Source organism: Erinaceus europaeus, chromosome 6 (assembly GCF_950295315.1).
Source record: "Erinaceus europaeus chromosome 6, mEriEur2.1, whole genome shotgun sequence".
In the NCBI taxonomy this organism is placed as follows: Eukaryota; Metazoa; Chordata; class Mammalia; order Eulipotyphla; family Erinaceidae; genus Erinaceus; species Erinaceus europaeus.
In genome coordinates this window covers 51,783,684-51,800,036 of record NC_080167.1, presented here as the reverse complement: position 1 = coordinate 51,800,036, position 16,353 = coordinate 51,783,684, and the positions used below count along the sequence as shown (strand labels likewise).

The window sequence follows — 16,353 nt, the reverse complement described above, 5'->3', positions numbered from 1 at the left end:
AGAGGTCAGCCCAGGAGCTGAGAGGTGGCTCCACAGGTAAATCACATAGCATACCTTACCATGCTCAAGGCCCTGGGCTCAAGCCCCAGAATCACACGAAAGCACCATGAACAGCTCTGGGGAGAAGCTCCATTGATGACATATCAGTACTTTGGTACCTCTTCTACTCTTTCTTTTGTCTCTCTTTTCTCTCTTCCTCTCACCTCCAAGAATATAGAATAAAAACTGCACCACAGATGCCTGGCACATGTACTGTTCCCTAGATTCATTCTTGGTCATTAAAGAAATAAATAAAATGTCAATTCAGTACTTTTGTGAAGGGGGAGAAATGGGAATCCCTTCTTTTGTTGGATCCGAGTTTTGGGTTTTCAAGTAGTAGAACATTCAGGGAGAGGAGGTAGTAAAGAAAAGGAAATTCCCTGGTAACACACAGGGGCATTTACAGATCTGAAATCAGCAGCATAGAAGTGATATGCTCACACCTAGGCCTCCATTTGCAGCTCTGAAGTCTCCCCAAAACACAAGGATTCTAGGTCAGGTGCTTACCCATACACCCACCCTACCCCCCATTTGATTCTCCATGCAGGTAATGACAGCATCCAGTGGCACAAACCCCATTCAAACATAATCATCAGTGGATTTTATTTCTAGAACAATCCCTAGAGGTGTGTTCTGCGATCCCCTCTGGGAAGTGCTGAATCAAGTAGCCCAACAGTCAAAGGAGGGGGGCTGGGTAGGGGAGCTCCTACAATTCTTTCTTCCTTCAATCCAGTGACCTTAATGTGGAATGACAGAAACAAAGACACTGTGTCTTAGAATAGGGTCATGGAAGCCAAGACTTGTCTTGCTCCTTCTGAGAATCACTCATGAGAAATAGATAGCATTAGCATTTAAGAGCTTCTTTGAACCTTTGCCTACTTTGGGTCCCTGAGGAGCTCATCCTCTATCCTAGTGCTGAGCTGCCTCTGTTCCCCTATACAGTGGGGCCCATGTAGGCATTGTTACTCAGCAGCCAGATATATTGGAGAGATGTAGGAAGTAGAAGGTTGGGGATGGAGCTCAGTGGTATCGAGGATGATTTGCAAGTATGAGGCCTTGGGTTTAAGCCCCAGTACCCTCCCTCATACCCAACCCCCCAAGAAAATTGTAGATCAATAAGGAAAGAAGTCCATTACAAACAGAGGCAGTGAAAGTCCTGAGTCCTGTTCTAGAAGATGAGGCAGTTGATACCCAGATTTTTCATGTAAAACTGGGCCAGTGTTCCTGGGTCTTCTAACACTGGGAAAGAAAAACTTTGTGCAATTTTCTTATATTTATGGAAATATATGTGCATGCATGTACACACATGTGTGTATATATATGTGTATATATATATATATATATATATAAATGTCTACATTTTGCTGTCAATGAATCCAAGCTCAAAAAACCATCATTTTCTGAACAAACTACATTTGCACTATGTGTGACCCCCACATGCCAGTTTTCAGCTTATATAATAAAATAAGCACCATTCTAGCCCCAAAATCTATGTACTCCTTCTCCCCAGTCTTGAATTTTATACAAAAGAGACATCTCAATACAGAAAAAAAATATCCAAGAATAGCTCCTTTAGCCCTCCAGCTGGCTTCATAATCCTGCTGCTAAATCAAAATTTTAAAAAAATCTTTTGACAGGTGAAATGCAAATTTTAAGATGAATTTAAATAAATTGCACTCATGTCCTCCAGCTACAGGGAAATAGGGATACAGCATCTGGGCTAGAGCATAGTTTTACCACCTAGCAAGAAGAATGGACCTTCAGCAGCAACAGAACCGCTAAGCTGACTATTGGTGCTAAGTTGATATAACCCTCGCCTGCCAGGGTGACTCAACACCTGACACATCCTTTTGCTTTGGATAGATGCAGCCCAGTGTTGGACTGGACCTTGTCAACAAGTTCACCCAGTGAAGTGGCCCCTCCATCACCTGGAGAAGTCGTTTACCAGCCATGTTTGTTCTGCCTCAAAATCAGCGGTAACATAGGGGCACTGACAGTCATTCATGACTGAGGCAGTTATCTGGGCACAACTTCATAGAAACCTTTTCATTCTAAATCATTCCCTTTATGCTCAGTGGAGAGGGCTTCTGAGCCACAGCTCCTTTTCTGATAAAAACATGAGCTCAACCAGCAGGGCCTATTGACTCTCCCAGGAAATCACAGTGGAGTAATGTTCCTACTGGGAAGAAGCCATTTATGCTTCCCCACGCCTTCTCTGAAGAGCAGCTCTCACTTGTCAGATCCACAACAGAGCTTCCTTTATTATTTATTTATTTGTTTGTTTGTTTGTTTGTTTATCTATTTTTACCTTTAAGGACTCAGTGCCTGCACTATGAAGCCACTACTCCTGGCGGCCATCTTTTTTCCATTGGTGTTGCTGTTATTGTTGTTGGCTAGGACAGAGAGAAATTGAGAGAGGAGGGAAAGACAGAGAGGGGGAGAGAAAGACACCTGCAGACCTGCTTCATCGCTTGTGAAGCGACCTCCACCCCCACCCCTACCCTCCACAGGTAGAGAGCCAGGGGCTCAAACCTGGAGCTTTGAGCTAGTCTTTGCGCTTCACACTATGTGTGCTTAACCCAGTGTGCTACCAATCAGCCTCTGAGCTTCTTCTTTTTAGTTGTAATCTCTTCATTTCTGTCTCTTGTTGGATACAATGACTGGCACTTAACCAAGACTTCCCCAGGACACCTTAGAGAACCAGTGGATGGACACATCAACTGTTCACTTCCCAGTCACTTTGCACTTGCACCTTGGGAAGTTAACTATCATTATAACTGCTCTATATTTTCTTAACACCTTGCTGAAATTATTTTATTGAGATGAGTTAATCTTGGTGTCAGAAAGGTGGCTTAGTGGCAGAGCACATGCCTTCCATGCAAGAGGCCTTGGATTTGATCCCATGCACACATGGGAACACCATGGATGGTGCAACACTGTTTTTGTCCCACACAGTAGAAAGACTGGGCCAGGGAGGTAGTCCTGTGACAGAGCAGGTGCATGGGCTTTAATGAGTCTTTATTGAGGGCTGCTGGCTTAGTACCTGCTTTTTAAACTTGGAGCAGCCCTTTCTGGGCCATAACTGATGCCGATCAGCATAGAGCCCAGACAGGACATGGAGTATTGTGACAGGATTGACAGACTAGAAAACTATGGCAGTGTATGAGCATTATTTGGGGCAGTGAGTCCTACAGACAAGCTAATGGGTTTTGAATCTGAAGATGGTAGAAAGAGCCAGAGAAATCTGGAATGAAGTATCTGAATGGAACTCAGAGAAATAAGAGGAGAAGAAGACTCAGAGCAGAAGACAAAGGAAAGATCTGCTTATGGGCAGGGAGATTGAAGGCAAGGTGCTACCTTGCTCAGAAACAGCTATAAAAATGTGTTTGAGGCTTTCTCACAGTGACAGTCAATTAAGACATCATTACTTATATTATTAAGTGTTCTTCTTTAAGTTCCACCCTAGTAATTCGTTTTTAAAGGTAATGAGTATATGACTGGGCACACTTACCTTCTCACTTTTGCTGCCAGGAAACTCAGTTACTGCTGCCCCCCCACCCCCACTCATTCTAATGACTGTTTTTATCTTGCCTCCAGAGTTATCACTGTGGCTTGGTGCTGGCACTACGAATCCAATGCTCCTGCTGGCCATTTTTTTCAATTTTATGGGATAGGACAGAGAGAAATTGAGAGAGGAGGGGAGAGAGAGATGGAGAGAGAGATATACACCTGGGAGGCCAGGCAGTGATGCACTGTGTTAAGTGCACATAGTATGAAGCACAAGGACCTGCACAAGTATCCTGGTTCAAACCCCTGGTTCCCCACCTGCAGGGGGGTCGCTTCACAGTGGTGAAGGTCTGCAGGTGTCTGTCTTTCTCTCTCCCTATCTACCTTCCTCTTCCCCTCCTCTCTCAATTTCTCTCTGTCCTATCCTATAAAAATGGAAAATATGGCCTCCAGGAGCAGTGGAGTGCTGGCATAAATCCCCCGTGATAACCCTGGAGGCAAAAGAAAAAATAAAGGAAGGGAGAAAGGAAGGGAAGGAGGGAGGGAGGGAAGGAGGAAGAAACCTGCAGACCTGCTTCACCACTTGGGAAGCTTCCCTGCTGCAGGTGGGAAGGCAGAGGCTCAAACCCAGATCTTTGTGTGGGTCCTTGCAATTAGTACTATATGCACTTAAGCAGGTGTGCCACTACCCAACCCCCCATTCTATTGTCTTTTCACACAGTCTCTTCCTTTTAACTTACTTTTGTCTTTTCCTTCTTCCACTTTCATATTATCCTTTACTTCCTAATTTACTTTTATTTTCCATGCTTTTATTTATGTGCACATCGTTTGCACCCCTGCAAAGTCACATGTAATCCCACAACTTTTCCTTTGATTTGTGTTGGTTTCGGTCAGGAAAACCAACACAAGGGAAATGTAGTCAATTGAGAATAATTATTAAACAAAAAAAAAGGAACAAAGGATAACTCCTCCCTTCTCTTGGCAGAACAAATGATCCCAGCAGGTTTATCAGAAAGGCTCCCAGGTAAACTGAGACATGGGAACACAGTACTCTGAACAGGCTGTTCTTTTTCCCCAGAATTGAGTGAATGCATTTGGAAGGCTGGGCCTGACAAGACAGAGCCACTCCATCTCACCCCATTGTGTGGTGTACATACCTGTCCTTGGGAAGACCATCAAATACAGTCTACAGGGAGCTACCCAGTGGAGGGTCAGAAGGTGATTATTTACCTGTCTCTGATATATCTATGCCAGAAAATGACTTTCCTCTAGGGAAAATGACTTTCCTCTAGTCTGCTTTTCTCTCCACAAAGAGGGTCTGAAGGGAGCCTTTCCTGCTCTTCAGTTCCCACCAGAATGTGGGAAACTTTTCACTCCAGGTCTTCTTTCTTGAGTCTATTTTCAGTGTTCAGCTCCTCTGAAAGGATCAGATGCACAAATACAGTTGCTTCCTGGAAAAGATCTGCTGTTACTAGCAGTGGATTGGAACCAGGGAGGTTGGGGAAACCAAGAGCCAGACTCAGGATACAGAAGTGTCCATAGAGCAGTTTCTGGATTATTGTTCCATTCCACTGGGGATTCTGACAGAATCTAGCCTTAAACTGGACTCTAGTATCTCCTTAACTGGAACTGACACCCCCTGCCCCTAATACCTCCCTGTATTGTGGCTCTTGTTTGTTAAGATCACAAAGCAGTATGCCTTTTCACATTTGGTTTCACACTTGTTTTGTGGGTAGTGGAGCAGTGCTTTTCACTCCCCTTTCAATCTCTCACTCAGTTTCATTCATTCATAAAATAAATTTAGAGTAAAGGAGTTCATGGAAAGAAATTTAGAAACTAAAGTCAGTACCTGAGATGGGCCAGTGAGAGTTGTGAAAGGGATGTCACAGGATCCCAGTTTCAGGCATGTTTGTAGCAGTTTTCTCAGGAAATCCATCCTTGAGATGAAGAACTCACTGTCTCAGGGTTTGTCCACCCTGTCAGACTGGAGATCTTGCATGCGCACACACCCCTGCCACTTCTCTCCCTTATTCTGAACACAGATGAGAGACTCAAATGAAGCCTCCTGAACGAGTTTCATTTTCATCCTAGAGAGAATTAACCAAGTTAATGCCGAATGGATTCAGTCCTCCCAGGAAAAAAATCTGAAAAAGCTTCCCAAGTGGTTCTGAAAAAAAAAAAAAATCTTCCAAAAAGGAATATTCCTAGACCCAGTGAGACAGAATGCAAATGAATGCAATGTGTCCCATGAGCTTACTTAGTGCTTTGGTTAATGTCGTCGTTCCTTTACAGGAGACTGTTTTTCAACCTAGAGCCATTCACTCTATAGAGAAGAAAACAGAACAGAGAGGTACATCCCTTTGTCCAGGGAGACATAGCCAGCATTGACAGATCCAGGATTTGATTCCAGGCAAGCCCAGAGCACTCTCCAAAGGAAAGAGTCTGACCAGGGTCTCAGCAGCAGTGAGCCCCAGCTGATGAGAAGAACACCCTTGAGAAAAGAACTGAGCTGCCAGATTCACAAATGAAAATACAAGACAACCAATTGAATTTGAATTTCAGATAAAGAACAAAGGTTCCTTCTTTCCTCTAAATGTGTCTTCTGGTGTTTATCTGAAATTCAGATTTAACCATGTGTCCTTTATTTGATCTGACACCCCTAACTGTAGGGACTGTGTCCTTTCTCCCTCTTTCTCTTGTCTTCCTATTAATCATGCTCTCTTCCTGCTTTCTTTGCTCCCTGTTCCCCATGTCTTGCTATGGAATTTCTGAGCTCTACGGTGCAGTCTTGCTTGAAAGTCATCTGTTCATGATCATTTAATACATATTTGCCTCCCTTAAAATCCCATGGCTTGAGATGTTGTTTAGAAGACTGTGGAGACTTGCAGTTGGAACCCTTGGGAGCCATAGAGGTATGAATAGAGTGGGGAAGTACCACCAGGGGGCTGGGAGACCCAGGTCTCTCCACCAGCCTGCCCCATAAGTGTTACTTTTTCTCCTAGGAGTTCATTTGGGCAAAATTTTCCATAACTAAAAGGCTATTGAAGATCACCCTCTTTGGTTATTGTGTTGTAAAGCAGTGCTTCTTGATCATCGGTGTACAAAGGGATCACCTGGCACCTTGTCAAATGCAGAATCTTATTTGGCAGGTAGGGCAGAGCCTGAGAACCTGCATTTCTAGAGCTTCCCAAGTGGAGTCTTTGAGAAGCAATAGTCCTAGGTAGCCTAGCTCATGTCCACTGACACTGAGTATTGCTCTTCCTCACCTTTAAGATATCTTCTGACTTCTGTCAATCTAGCTAGCTATATCTATATATCTATGCCTACCTCTGTATATCTGTCATCCGTCAATCTATGTCTAGCTGTCTGTCTCTAAATCTACCTATTAGACATCTTGATTATAACTATTTCTTTTTCTTTAAAAAGAAATGATACCCCAGTACCACTCCACCATTCCTGGAGATTCTCGTGGTGTCGTAGTGCTTCCACGTGGTGTCAGGGCTCAAACTCATGGCCTCACACACACACCCCAGTACATGCCCTATGAGATGAGTCATCTCCCAGTCCCCAGCATGTCTATTTCACACAAACCTTGGGGAAAGATCAGCATGAGTGTGTAAGTCATTCAGTGAGAAATGAAAGCCCCTGATACAGAAGACTAAGGTGTGGAAAGAGGGCAGGGTTAATAAGAGACAAAGAAGAGATAGCTCATGTTGAGATAACTTCTTTCTGAAAACCCTTCCTTCCTTGGTGACTGTTATGCTAAAACTTGTAATCCAGACTGAAATAGTTTCTCCATCCAAGGTTTGAATCCATAATAAGAATTTTACAACTGCCAATTTTGACTGGCCTGGAACTCTCCTGGACCTTTAAAACAAATCTACGCACCTAAACAAATGGCACTCTGTGTACTATGTAGAATCCTAGCACTATCCTCTGCTGGGTAAGAGGCAGGTCACACACAGCCAATAGCACCCTCCTTTTTTTTCCTCTTTCTTTCTTTCTTTCTTTTTTTTTTTTTTTTTTTTTTTTTTGCCTCCAGGGTTATCCCTGGGGCTCAGTGCCTGCACCACAAATCCACTGCTCCAGGAGGGCTTTATTTTTTCCATTTTGTTGTTGTCATTATTGTTATTGTTGCCATTGATATTGTTGGATAGGACAGAGAGAAATCTAGAGAGGAGGGGAGACAGAGAGGGGGAGAGAAAGAAACCTGCAGACCTGCTTCACTGCTTGTGAAGCAACCACCCCCGCACAGGTGGGGAGCCAGGGGCTCGAGCCGGGATCCTTGCACTTTGCGCCATGTGTGCTTAACCCACTGAGCTACCATCTGACCCCCCCTTTTTTTGCCACCAGGGTTATCACTGGGGCTCAGTGCCTGTACAATGAATCTACCATAACTACTAGCCCTTTTTTTTTTTAATAAAAAAACCCTTTTTTCTTGTTTTATTTTATTTTATTTTATTTGACAGGGCAGAGAGGGACAGGATAGATAGGGGGAAAGACAGACACCTGTAGCACTGCTTCACTGCTCATGAAGCTTCCCCCTGCAGTTGGGGACTGTGGACTTGAACCTGGTTCCTTGTGCATGGTAGTGTGTGTGCTTTAACTGAGTATGCCACCACCCAACCCTCCCTCTCTATTTTGTATAGAAACTAAGTCAGGCCTGAGAGACTCAACTTTCACCTATTGTTTGATCAGATTTCCCTGTGTTCTACAGTATCTCAGGTGTACTTGATTCTGTTAGCTTCAGAGAATCTCCTTTCCAAAAAGGAAATTCAAGAAGTTTCACTTTTTCAGTTTCAAATAATATCAATGATTCTGCTCAGCAATTGCAATTTTCTCCCCCTTCCTTTATAGCTATGGCCTAGTTAACTGTAGGTAGGAAGCAACTCTGAAACCATGTAAGTGTCTGCTTTGCTTATACATGTCACTAGGCCAAATCGTAAGATGTCCTGCCTACTTAAAACCAGAAAGGCAAGCTAAGAGATCAGCCTCATTGGTGCTACCAATGCATTGGGGTAATGAGAAGTAAAAGTATTTCCTGGGGCTTCCTCAGGCTGGAAGAGAGGGGAAAGAGAGACAAGAAAAATGACCCAAGATGAGTCACCAATTTCTAAAACTAGAGTCCGAATGCTCTTTGTGGTCAGCAGATTGTAACCTCTGAATGTCCTGGCCTGCCAACCACAGGGACAGACAAGGGAGTGACTCAGTGACTCACATTAGCTACTGAGAACCCAATTTCACATCGCTGAGAAACCATTTTCATTAAGAAATAAACATGTACAAATAAGAGACTTTTCCTGTCAATCCCCGGGTCCTCATAGTGAGAAGGAAAATTCAAGTCCTCCAAACAAAATATTTCAATTATTTGTTTTGGGGGAGGTCAAGGGGATGTGTGTGAGGTCCCAGAAAGATAGCTCACCTGGATAGTGCACTCTGTTCTAGCCCAGGCCCTACCAAGCTGGAGGAACCTTCAGTGCTGTGCTATGTGCTCTCTGGCGCTCTCTCTCTCTCTCGCTTTCTCTCTCTCTGAAAATGTTAGTTGCCCCAGCCATTATACACACAAAAAAGAAGTCTACATAAAACTGCCCATTTGAACTGTTGTTAGTGCCCCTTGCAAAGTGTATCCATACTATTGTGCAGTCAACCCCAATGCCTATCTCCAAAAGTCCTATCATCTGGTAGGTGCACTATCCATATAAGCTATCTTCTGATCCTGTTGTGTATTTCTTTTACCTCAGTTATGCTTTTTAAAACCTGACCTAGGGGGCCAGATAATGGTGTATGCAGTAAAGTGATATATTACGGTGTGCAACGACTGGGGTTCAAGCCCCTAGATTCATCCCCTATCTCTTAGGGGGGACTTCACTAGCAGTGGAGCAGTGCTGAAAGTGTTTGTTTCTCCTTCTCTGTACTCCTCTCTATATCTTTCTTTCTGACTTTTACCCACTACAAAAAATATATCTATATATATCTATATATCTGTATATCTATATCTATATCTATATCTATATCTATATCTATATCTATATCTATATGAATAATGGAGTTGTGTTAGAGCCAAGTGTCAGCAGTAACCCAGCAATAAATAAACAAACAAAGCAGGTCTGGGGCAGGCAAGCCATTCTGGAGCTGGCAATAGCTCACCTGGATAGGACACCCATGCTGTCATGCACATGACCCAGCATGAATCTAGCCCCACTGCACTGGGGGACTCTTCAATAGGATTCTTTTCTTCTATTCCTTATGGTGGGAAGGAAAATTCAGTTCCTCCGAACACACCTGGTAGAGCCTTACACTCTCATGTTCTCATTCTCTCTCTCTCCCCCAAATTCAGTCTAGAATAGTAAAGCCCTGACAATAAATATCAAACAATATCTGAAAACATGCTTAGGTTTGTTCATCCCATTGGAGGTGAGGAGGGGCTGGCAACCTGAGTGTATAGTCTGAATGCATATGCAGTACAGCTGAGCACCTTCCCCAAGTCATCATTTTCATTCTTTATTTTATATAATAGGAGGACTGGGGAGACAGTGTTTTATTAGCACATCAGACTTGCATGCTTGAGGCCCCAGGTTCAAGACCCAGTTCCACCATATGCCAGAACTAGGTAGTGATCTGCTATCTATTTCTTTCACTAATGAAAGTAAGTAAATCTTTTTTAAAAAAATAAGAAAGCAGAGAAAGACACCACAGAACCATTCCACAATCCATGGAGCTCCCCTAGTGCCATCCATGGTACTCCCTTGTGGAGCCAAGACTCAAACCCAGGGCCTGACATGTAGTACAGTGTGTGTTCTACCTGGAAAGCTATCTCCCAGCCCTTCACATTTTGAAATCCATCCTGTGTTTGAATGGGGGTTGGGGATGGTCCCCAGAGAGTGTCTGGAGCCACTTAATTGTGACCCAGTTCACAGAGGAGCTCTCTGCCCTGCCCATCACCGGAGCTTAATTAACAGGAAGCCTGGCCCCAGCTGCAGCTCAATGGGTCCCCTTGTCCCTAGTTTATTAACAGAAAGCACTTAGCTCCTCCATGGCTCCTCCTCGCTGAATCTTAAATCATCACCTTTGTTTCTGCATCAAGGGGGATATAACCAATACCCTGATCCAATTTCCTCCCTCTCTAGTGGAAATTTACTTCAAATTATATCACACAGAGATTTATTTTAAAAAAAAGGAAAAAAATTCATGATATTACATTTTTCTTGGCAAATCAAACCATAAAATCTAAGCTAGTTTTTATGATATATTTTCAAATGCTTTCATGACCTGGGTGGTATAATTTTATATATATATATATTTTTTCTCTTGGTTTGTTAAACAGCATTGGATTTCTTTCCCTTGAATTTCTTTCCCTGGTTCTCCAATTTCAGGGTTGTGTCAGCTGGGGGAGAAAGCCCTTTGCTTTGTCCCAGAGGAGGGTAAGGGACTACTCACAAATTCAGGAACATTCTAAGCCTTGAGTTAAGGAAAAATTTCTCTACTTGAGCTGTGAGGCCTTAGTTGAATATTAATTCAGATAGAGAAGAAATCCAAATGAAAGGACTATAGGGGGGGCTGATACTTGGCAGGACCTTGCTTCTGCCTCACCTGCATGCTGGCACATGGCCAGGTTCTTACTAACCCACTCCCACCTGAAGGTCACCTGGGTCTCACCACGAGTGAGTCCTCTGCTCTACCGGGAAGGATGTGAAGGTCCCTGATGGGACATGGGCAGATGGAGCTTGCTCTCCCATTCAGATTCATGACCATTGCCTCTTGCCTCCTTATGTATGCTTTTGAAAGGAAGGTGGTGGGGAGCAAATGTAGGGATTCACGCATGCCAGATGTGCGCTCTCCCACAATGCTCCATCCCCAGCTCCTTCTTGCCTTTTGATCTGTTTTCTCTTATTCTACCTACTTTATGACCTCTGGTTAACTTTAACTCTGGGTTCATTATTCACAGATATATCTCTAATATTTATTTTACTTATTTCATGTGGTGTGTGTGTGTGTGTGTGTGTGTGTGTGTGTGTGTGTGTATAGACAGGGTGACAGAGCTCTTTTTACATGAGAGCATTAAACCAGAGCACTACTCCAATACATGTGGTACCTAGGATCAAACTCAGAGCTATAGGCATACAAACCCTGCATTCTACCAGCTGAGTCATTTCTCCATCAGCTATTCACAAATATTTTGATTTCCACCTTTGAACTCATTGACTCACCTTGACCTTTAAATTCTGGATGATCTTAGATGTCTGTGACTGACCACTGACCTGATTCTCTAACCTCAGTCCCATTCTTGGTGTCCCAATTTCTATTGCTCTATACTAACTCATCTTGCCTATAATCCTTGTCAGTCACAGATATAGAACAGACAGACCGTGTTCTGTATCATCTCAGTGGTTCTAAAGGGTCATACTCCAAATAAATATTTCTGTCTCCCAGAGTTCTTAAGAAAGACCAGTTTTCAGTTTATCAGTGGCTACTAGGAAATTTACTACATTAATAAGCAAATCCTCAATGTAGACCCAATTTTGCATCTATTGAAGGGGTGTGATTTGGGAAGTTCACTTTTAACTTGCAGTATAGATGGCCAAACTCATGGACAAAGCTAAAACACTTACCAATTCTAGAGGAGAGCTCATGGTTACAATGTGTTCTGTTTTCTCTGTTGGGCGGGGGGTGTTTCTCTTGATGAAAGTTCTGTTGCCAGGGAATTTATATTAATGTTAGAAAATATTATATATTAGAATAAAATAGAATTTCTGCTGTGGCCATGTTGAAATACAAGCACTAGGTAGCTGGGATTTTGGAGTCCTGACAATGATGCTCCAATGACATAGAACACATATATATGGCACAAAGTGGTCAGCAGATTACCTTCCCCCTAGCAGTAGTACTTTTGGATAATCAGTCTCCATTATGTCTCTGCTTTCCACTTTACCATAAGAAAGCATACTAAATATGACAGAAAATGATAGTCTGGAAGATGATTACTCAGCATCACTCACTCACCAAAATTGCAAATGACCTGCAGAAGTTGAACTGGTCCCATGTACTATGATGAAAATCTCCATTCCTGTTCCTTGAGCTTCTGGCATTGACTTTGTCCTAGTGTCTATGCCTTTATTACTGAGTATAAAGGGAAATCTAGGGCTAGTTCTCATATATCTTCAATCTGGGAAGCCAAAATAAGAAAATAGGAGTGCCTGTTCTGGAGCAGCCAGCACTGCAGGGCAGGCTTTTGAAACCCTGTCACCCAGGAACAGACAGCAAAACCACATAACAGCACTTTGGTATAAATAAAATACACCTTTTCCTTCATTCAGTACTCTATTCAGCTGGAGACACCAGGGAGAAAAGTGTGTGTGTGTGTGTGTGTGTGTGTGTGTGTGTGTGTGTGTGTGTGTGTGTGTCATTGTTCAATTAGAAAAGAGTTTCAGATACCTGGCAGGAGAGATACCATGATCACGAAGGTGGTTTTACCAGGGTGAGGCTTATCTATTGCACTCCAGATGTGCTGACCCCTGTGATTTCCCCAAATGTGGAAAACAACCTTATAATTTGTGCTGGTGGAGGACTGTGTTCACACTCTTAAAAAAAGAAAAATTTTAAAAAGAAGAAAGAAAAGAGACCTTGCTAGAAGTTATACATTTAAAAAGTAAGCAAGCCTTGTAATATGTAACCACATAATACCTGCAATTGGGCCAAAGACTCAGATAAATGTAAACTCTAGGTAAAAACTACATGTCCTCTTCCCTGTCTTTCTCTTAATAAATTCCACTCACTTTCCTTTATGTCTGGAGGGAAAGCATGAACTTTCTGAGTTCATTCCACATCTCCTCACAGGTTCACAACAACAAATTTTCTAATACTTCAGTTCTTGCTTATAGTGAAAGTGGCAGTTATTTCCCCTGCCCCCATCAAGTTAATGAGCATTAGTTCCTCTTCCACTCCCTCTGTGAGAAGGAAGCCCTTTCTAAGCCCTTGACCTTCATGAACCTCACAGAGCCCACTGCCCCCACACACCCCCACCTTCATATTTAAAACTGGGCCTTTCTAGTTCACCTCCAAGTCCCAAACCATTTATCTTCTGTTTGTAACCTTCAACAAGTCATGTGCATTTTTGTTTTCACATAGGCTGTGATGGCCCAAACACATGCTTGCAAAATACATCCTCAAAAAATTCATCCTTGGCCCCTGATTTTCATGGTTACCAAATAATAGGAGATAAAGAAATAGGGGACTGTGGCACTTACTTGACTGACTCCATTCTGGTGGTCCTGGTTGTATTTCTGTTGTGGCCTGGTGTTCATATGAGAAGTTGCTTTCATAAATGGGGTAATTGATAAGATGACATCACTTTTATAGCCCCAAGACCACTTGTAGGATGGTTTGTAGAGCTTGAGGAAAATATTTCTAAACATGGTTCTTGGCATGAAACTCTAGGGAACTTAAACCACAGGCCAACTCCTGCCTCTTTTGTACTTTCCCAGGGACCCAGAATATTTTTATATACACAGTCAAACATTAAAAAAATTATTCTTCTATTCCCCCACTGAACATAAGTGAGTTCCCTAACATTTATATAAATGGGTCTCTTGGGCTCCCAGGTCGAGAAATGATGACTTCTGTCAGAGCTGGGATATGTTCCAGACCCAAATATGGGATTAAATGTGTTGGTGAACAGTCCTGAAATGCCTCAGGATTTCAAGAGATTGTTTGGGTTTGGGTTTTTTACACATCGCCTACTCACTCAACCATGTGAGTGCTATTTCTAAATATCCTTCTCCACCCCCTGCTCAAGAGCTGGCACAGGGATTGCACAGTGACAAATGGTTATGTCCAAACAGTTGTTTGGACTTTTGCCCCAGATGATGGGGATAGGAATGTCTGGAACAAAAGGAAGAGTAGAGCTATTGAGGAATGAAGAAAAAAAGGGGCTCCTGGGTTTCTCCAGCCTCATTCTCCTAGATATTTGCACAGACTTCAGGCAAAGTTAGAAGGGATAGTAGGGCAGTCCTCTAGAGCCCCCAGACCTTTTTCAGACTTGCTCTCTACCCTTCAGCTCATTCAAAGGCCATAAAGGAGAATTGAAGGATGCAGGAATGCTACCAAAACACTAACATAGCTGTGACAGCAGAATGGGGCTGCGTGGTGGCACACCTGGTTGAGTGCACATGCTACTGTGACAGCAGCAAGCTTGGCCAGTGCGTGGAGACATTAGGACACCACACACTGATAGTGGGAAAAGGAGAAGGGCACCCCACTGTGGAGAACCACTTGGCAACATCTCAAAAGTTTAAGCATACAATTGAAGTGTGATCCAACAGGACCCCTCATATATATCTTCTCAAGAGAAATAAGGAAAGTACCTCCCAATATACAAGTATTCCATGTGATGTCCACCACAATGTGATGCACAGTGTCCCACAGTGGACACAGCCCAAATTCCCACCCATGCTTTTGAATTGCCCAATAAAAGCAATGGCAACTTGATGCATGCCACAACAGGAGTAAACTTTGAAAACATGGTGCTAAATGAACACAGTCAGTCACATCACCCCCATTGTGATGTGTATGGTCGAGCATAGGCAGCTCTGTGGAGACTGGAAGTGGATGAGCAGTTAGTTGTTGGTTGCTGGGGAGGGAGAATGTGATGGGGAGTGGTGGTACCAGCTAATGGGTATGGGTTTTGTTAGGGGGGTGATGACAGTGTTCTAAAATTAAATTGTGATGAAGGTTGTGCAACCTCATAAATATACTAAAACCCTACTGAACTGCACACTTTATTTGGCACAGGGGAGAAATCAGGGCATGCACATTACCACTCCTAGCTGGTTTTTCCAGGGCAATTTTTTCCCTTGGTTTCAGACACATAGAAAGAGGAGTGAATGAGGCATAACACAAAGAGAGAAGCAAACCAGCACTGCTCTACCATCCATGGAGTGGAGACACCAGTGCTGTCTGTTGTTCGCCTATGTGGTGTCAGGGTTGGAACCTCACTCAGGGCAAGGTGTTCACTTATTATATAAGGTATTTCCCATACCCTAGACTATATACTTTATATGGGCAAAGCATACGGCATGTAAATTCTAACTGAGTAAAATGTGTATTTTTATAGAATACTAACCACTAGTTATGGGCTACCTTTGTTTAGAGAATAAAGCTTACGGCTCTGTTCAGGTCAGCCTTACAGTGGCACATGGAGATTTAATGACAAAAGCAGTCCACCAATGGAAAGAACAAAATGTGCCAGAAATTGAAACCTAAGTTCAAGCTCTGTGTTGGAAATTAGGAGGGGAATGTTGAACTCAAATGAGAAGTAGGAACTGAGAATTGAAAGAGTCCATATGTGATCCTGAAATGTTAACTTCATACATAACCCTACAGGAATCTGCTTTCTATAAAACCAAAAAATACTGGTAGTTGGCATTTCTAAACACAGCTAGCTTTTCCCTCACTTCTTCTTATGTACTTCTTATGTACTCACTTCTTCTCCAGCACCTTCTCCAACTCACTTTTTTATACCTTATAGTTTTTTGTTCGTTTGTTGTTACCACCTGTATTGGTACTGGTATTCTGTGCCTTCATGACTCCACTACTCCTGGCAGCCATTTTTTCTTTCCTCTTAGATTATGAGAGACAGAGACGGAGAGAATGGAGAGAGTGGAGATACCACGACCACTCCACTGCTGTGAATCTTCTCCCCACAGGCACACCCATGTGATGGTCTGGGACTCAAATCTTGGTCCTCAAGCATGATTATATGTACATTCTACCAGGAGAGCCACCTCCCAACTCCCTTCCCTGCAGTTCTTC

At 43.1% G+C, this 16,353-nt stretch overlaps 1 protein-coding gene, 1 long non-coding RNA gene and 1 other non-coding gene across 7 annotated transcripts in view; 2 read left to right on the top strand and 1 right to left on the bottom strand.

The window, feature by feature from the left end:
- FRMD4A (FERM domain containing 4A) overlaps positions 1-16,353 on the top strand; it is a 593,356-nt gene that overhangs the window by 303,231 nt on the left and 273,772 nt on the right. The window lies entirely within an intron of this gene.
- Positions 4,451-13,873, bottom strand: LOC132538928 (uncharacterized). The gene is made up of 3 exons (XR_009550251.1): positions 13,791-13,873; positions 5,396-5,633; positions 4,451-4,963 (listed from the first exon to the last, which is right to left on the bottom strand). It is a non-coding gene; the product is annotated as an uncharacterized LOC132538928 (long non-coding RNA).
- On the top strand, positions 12,971-13,130 carry LOC132539211 (U1 spliceosomal RNA). The gene has a single exon (XR_009550503.1). It is a non-coding gene; the product is annotated as a U1 spliceosomal RNA (small nuclear RNA).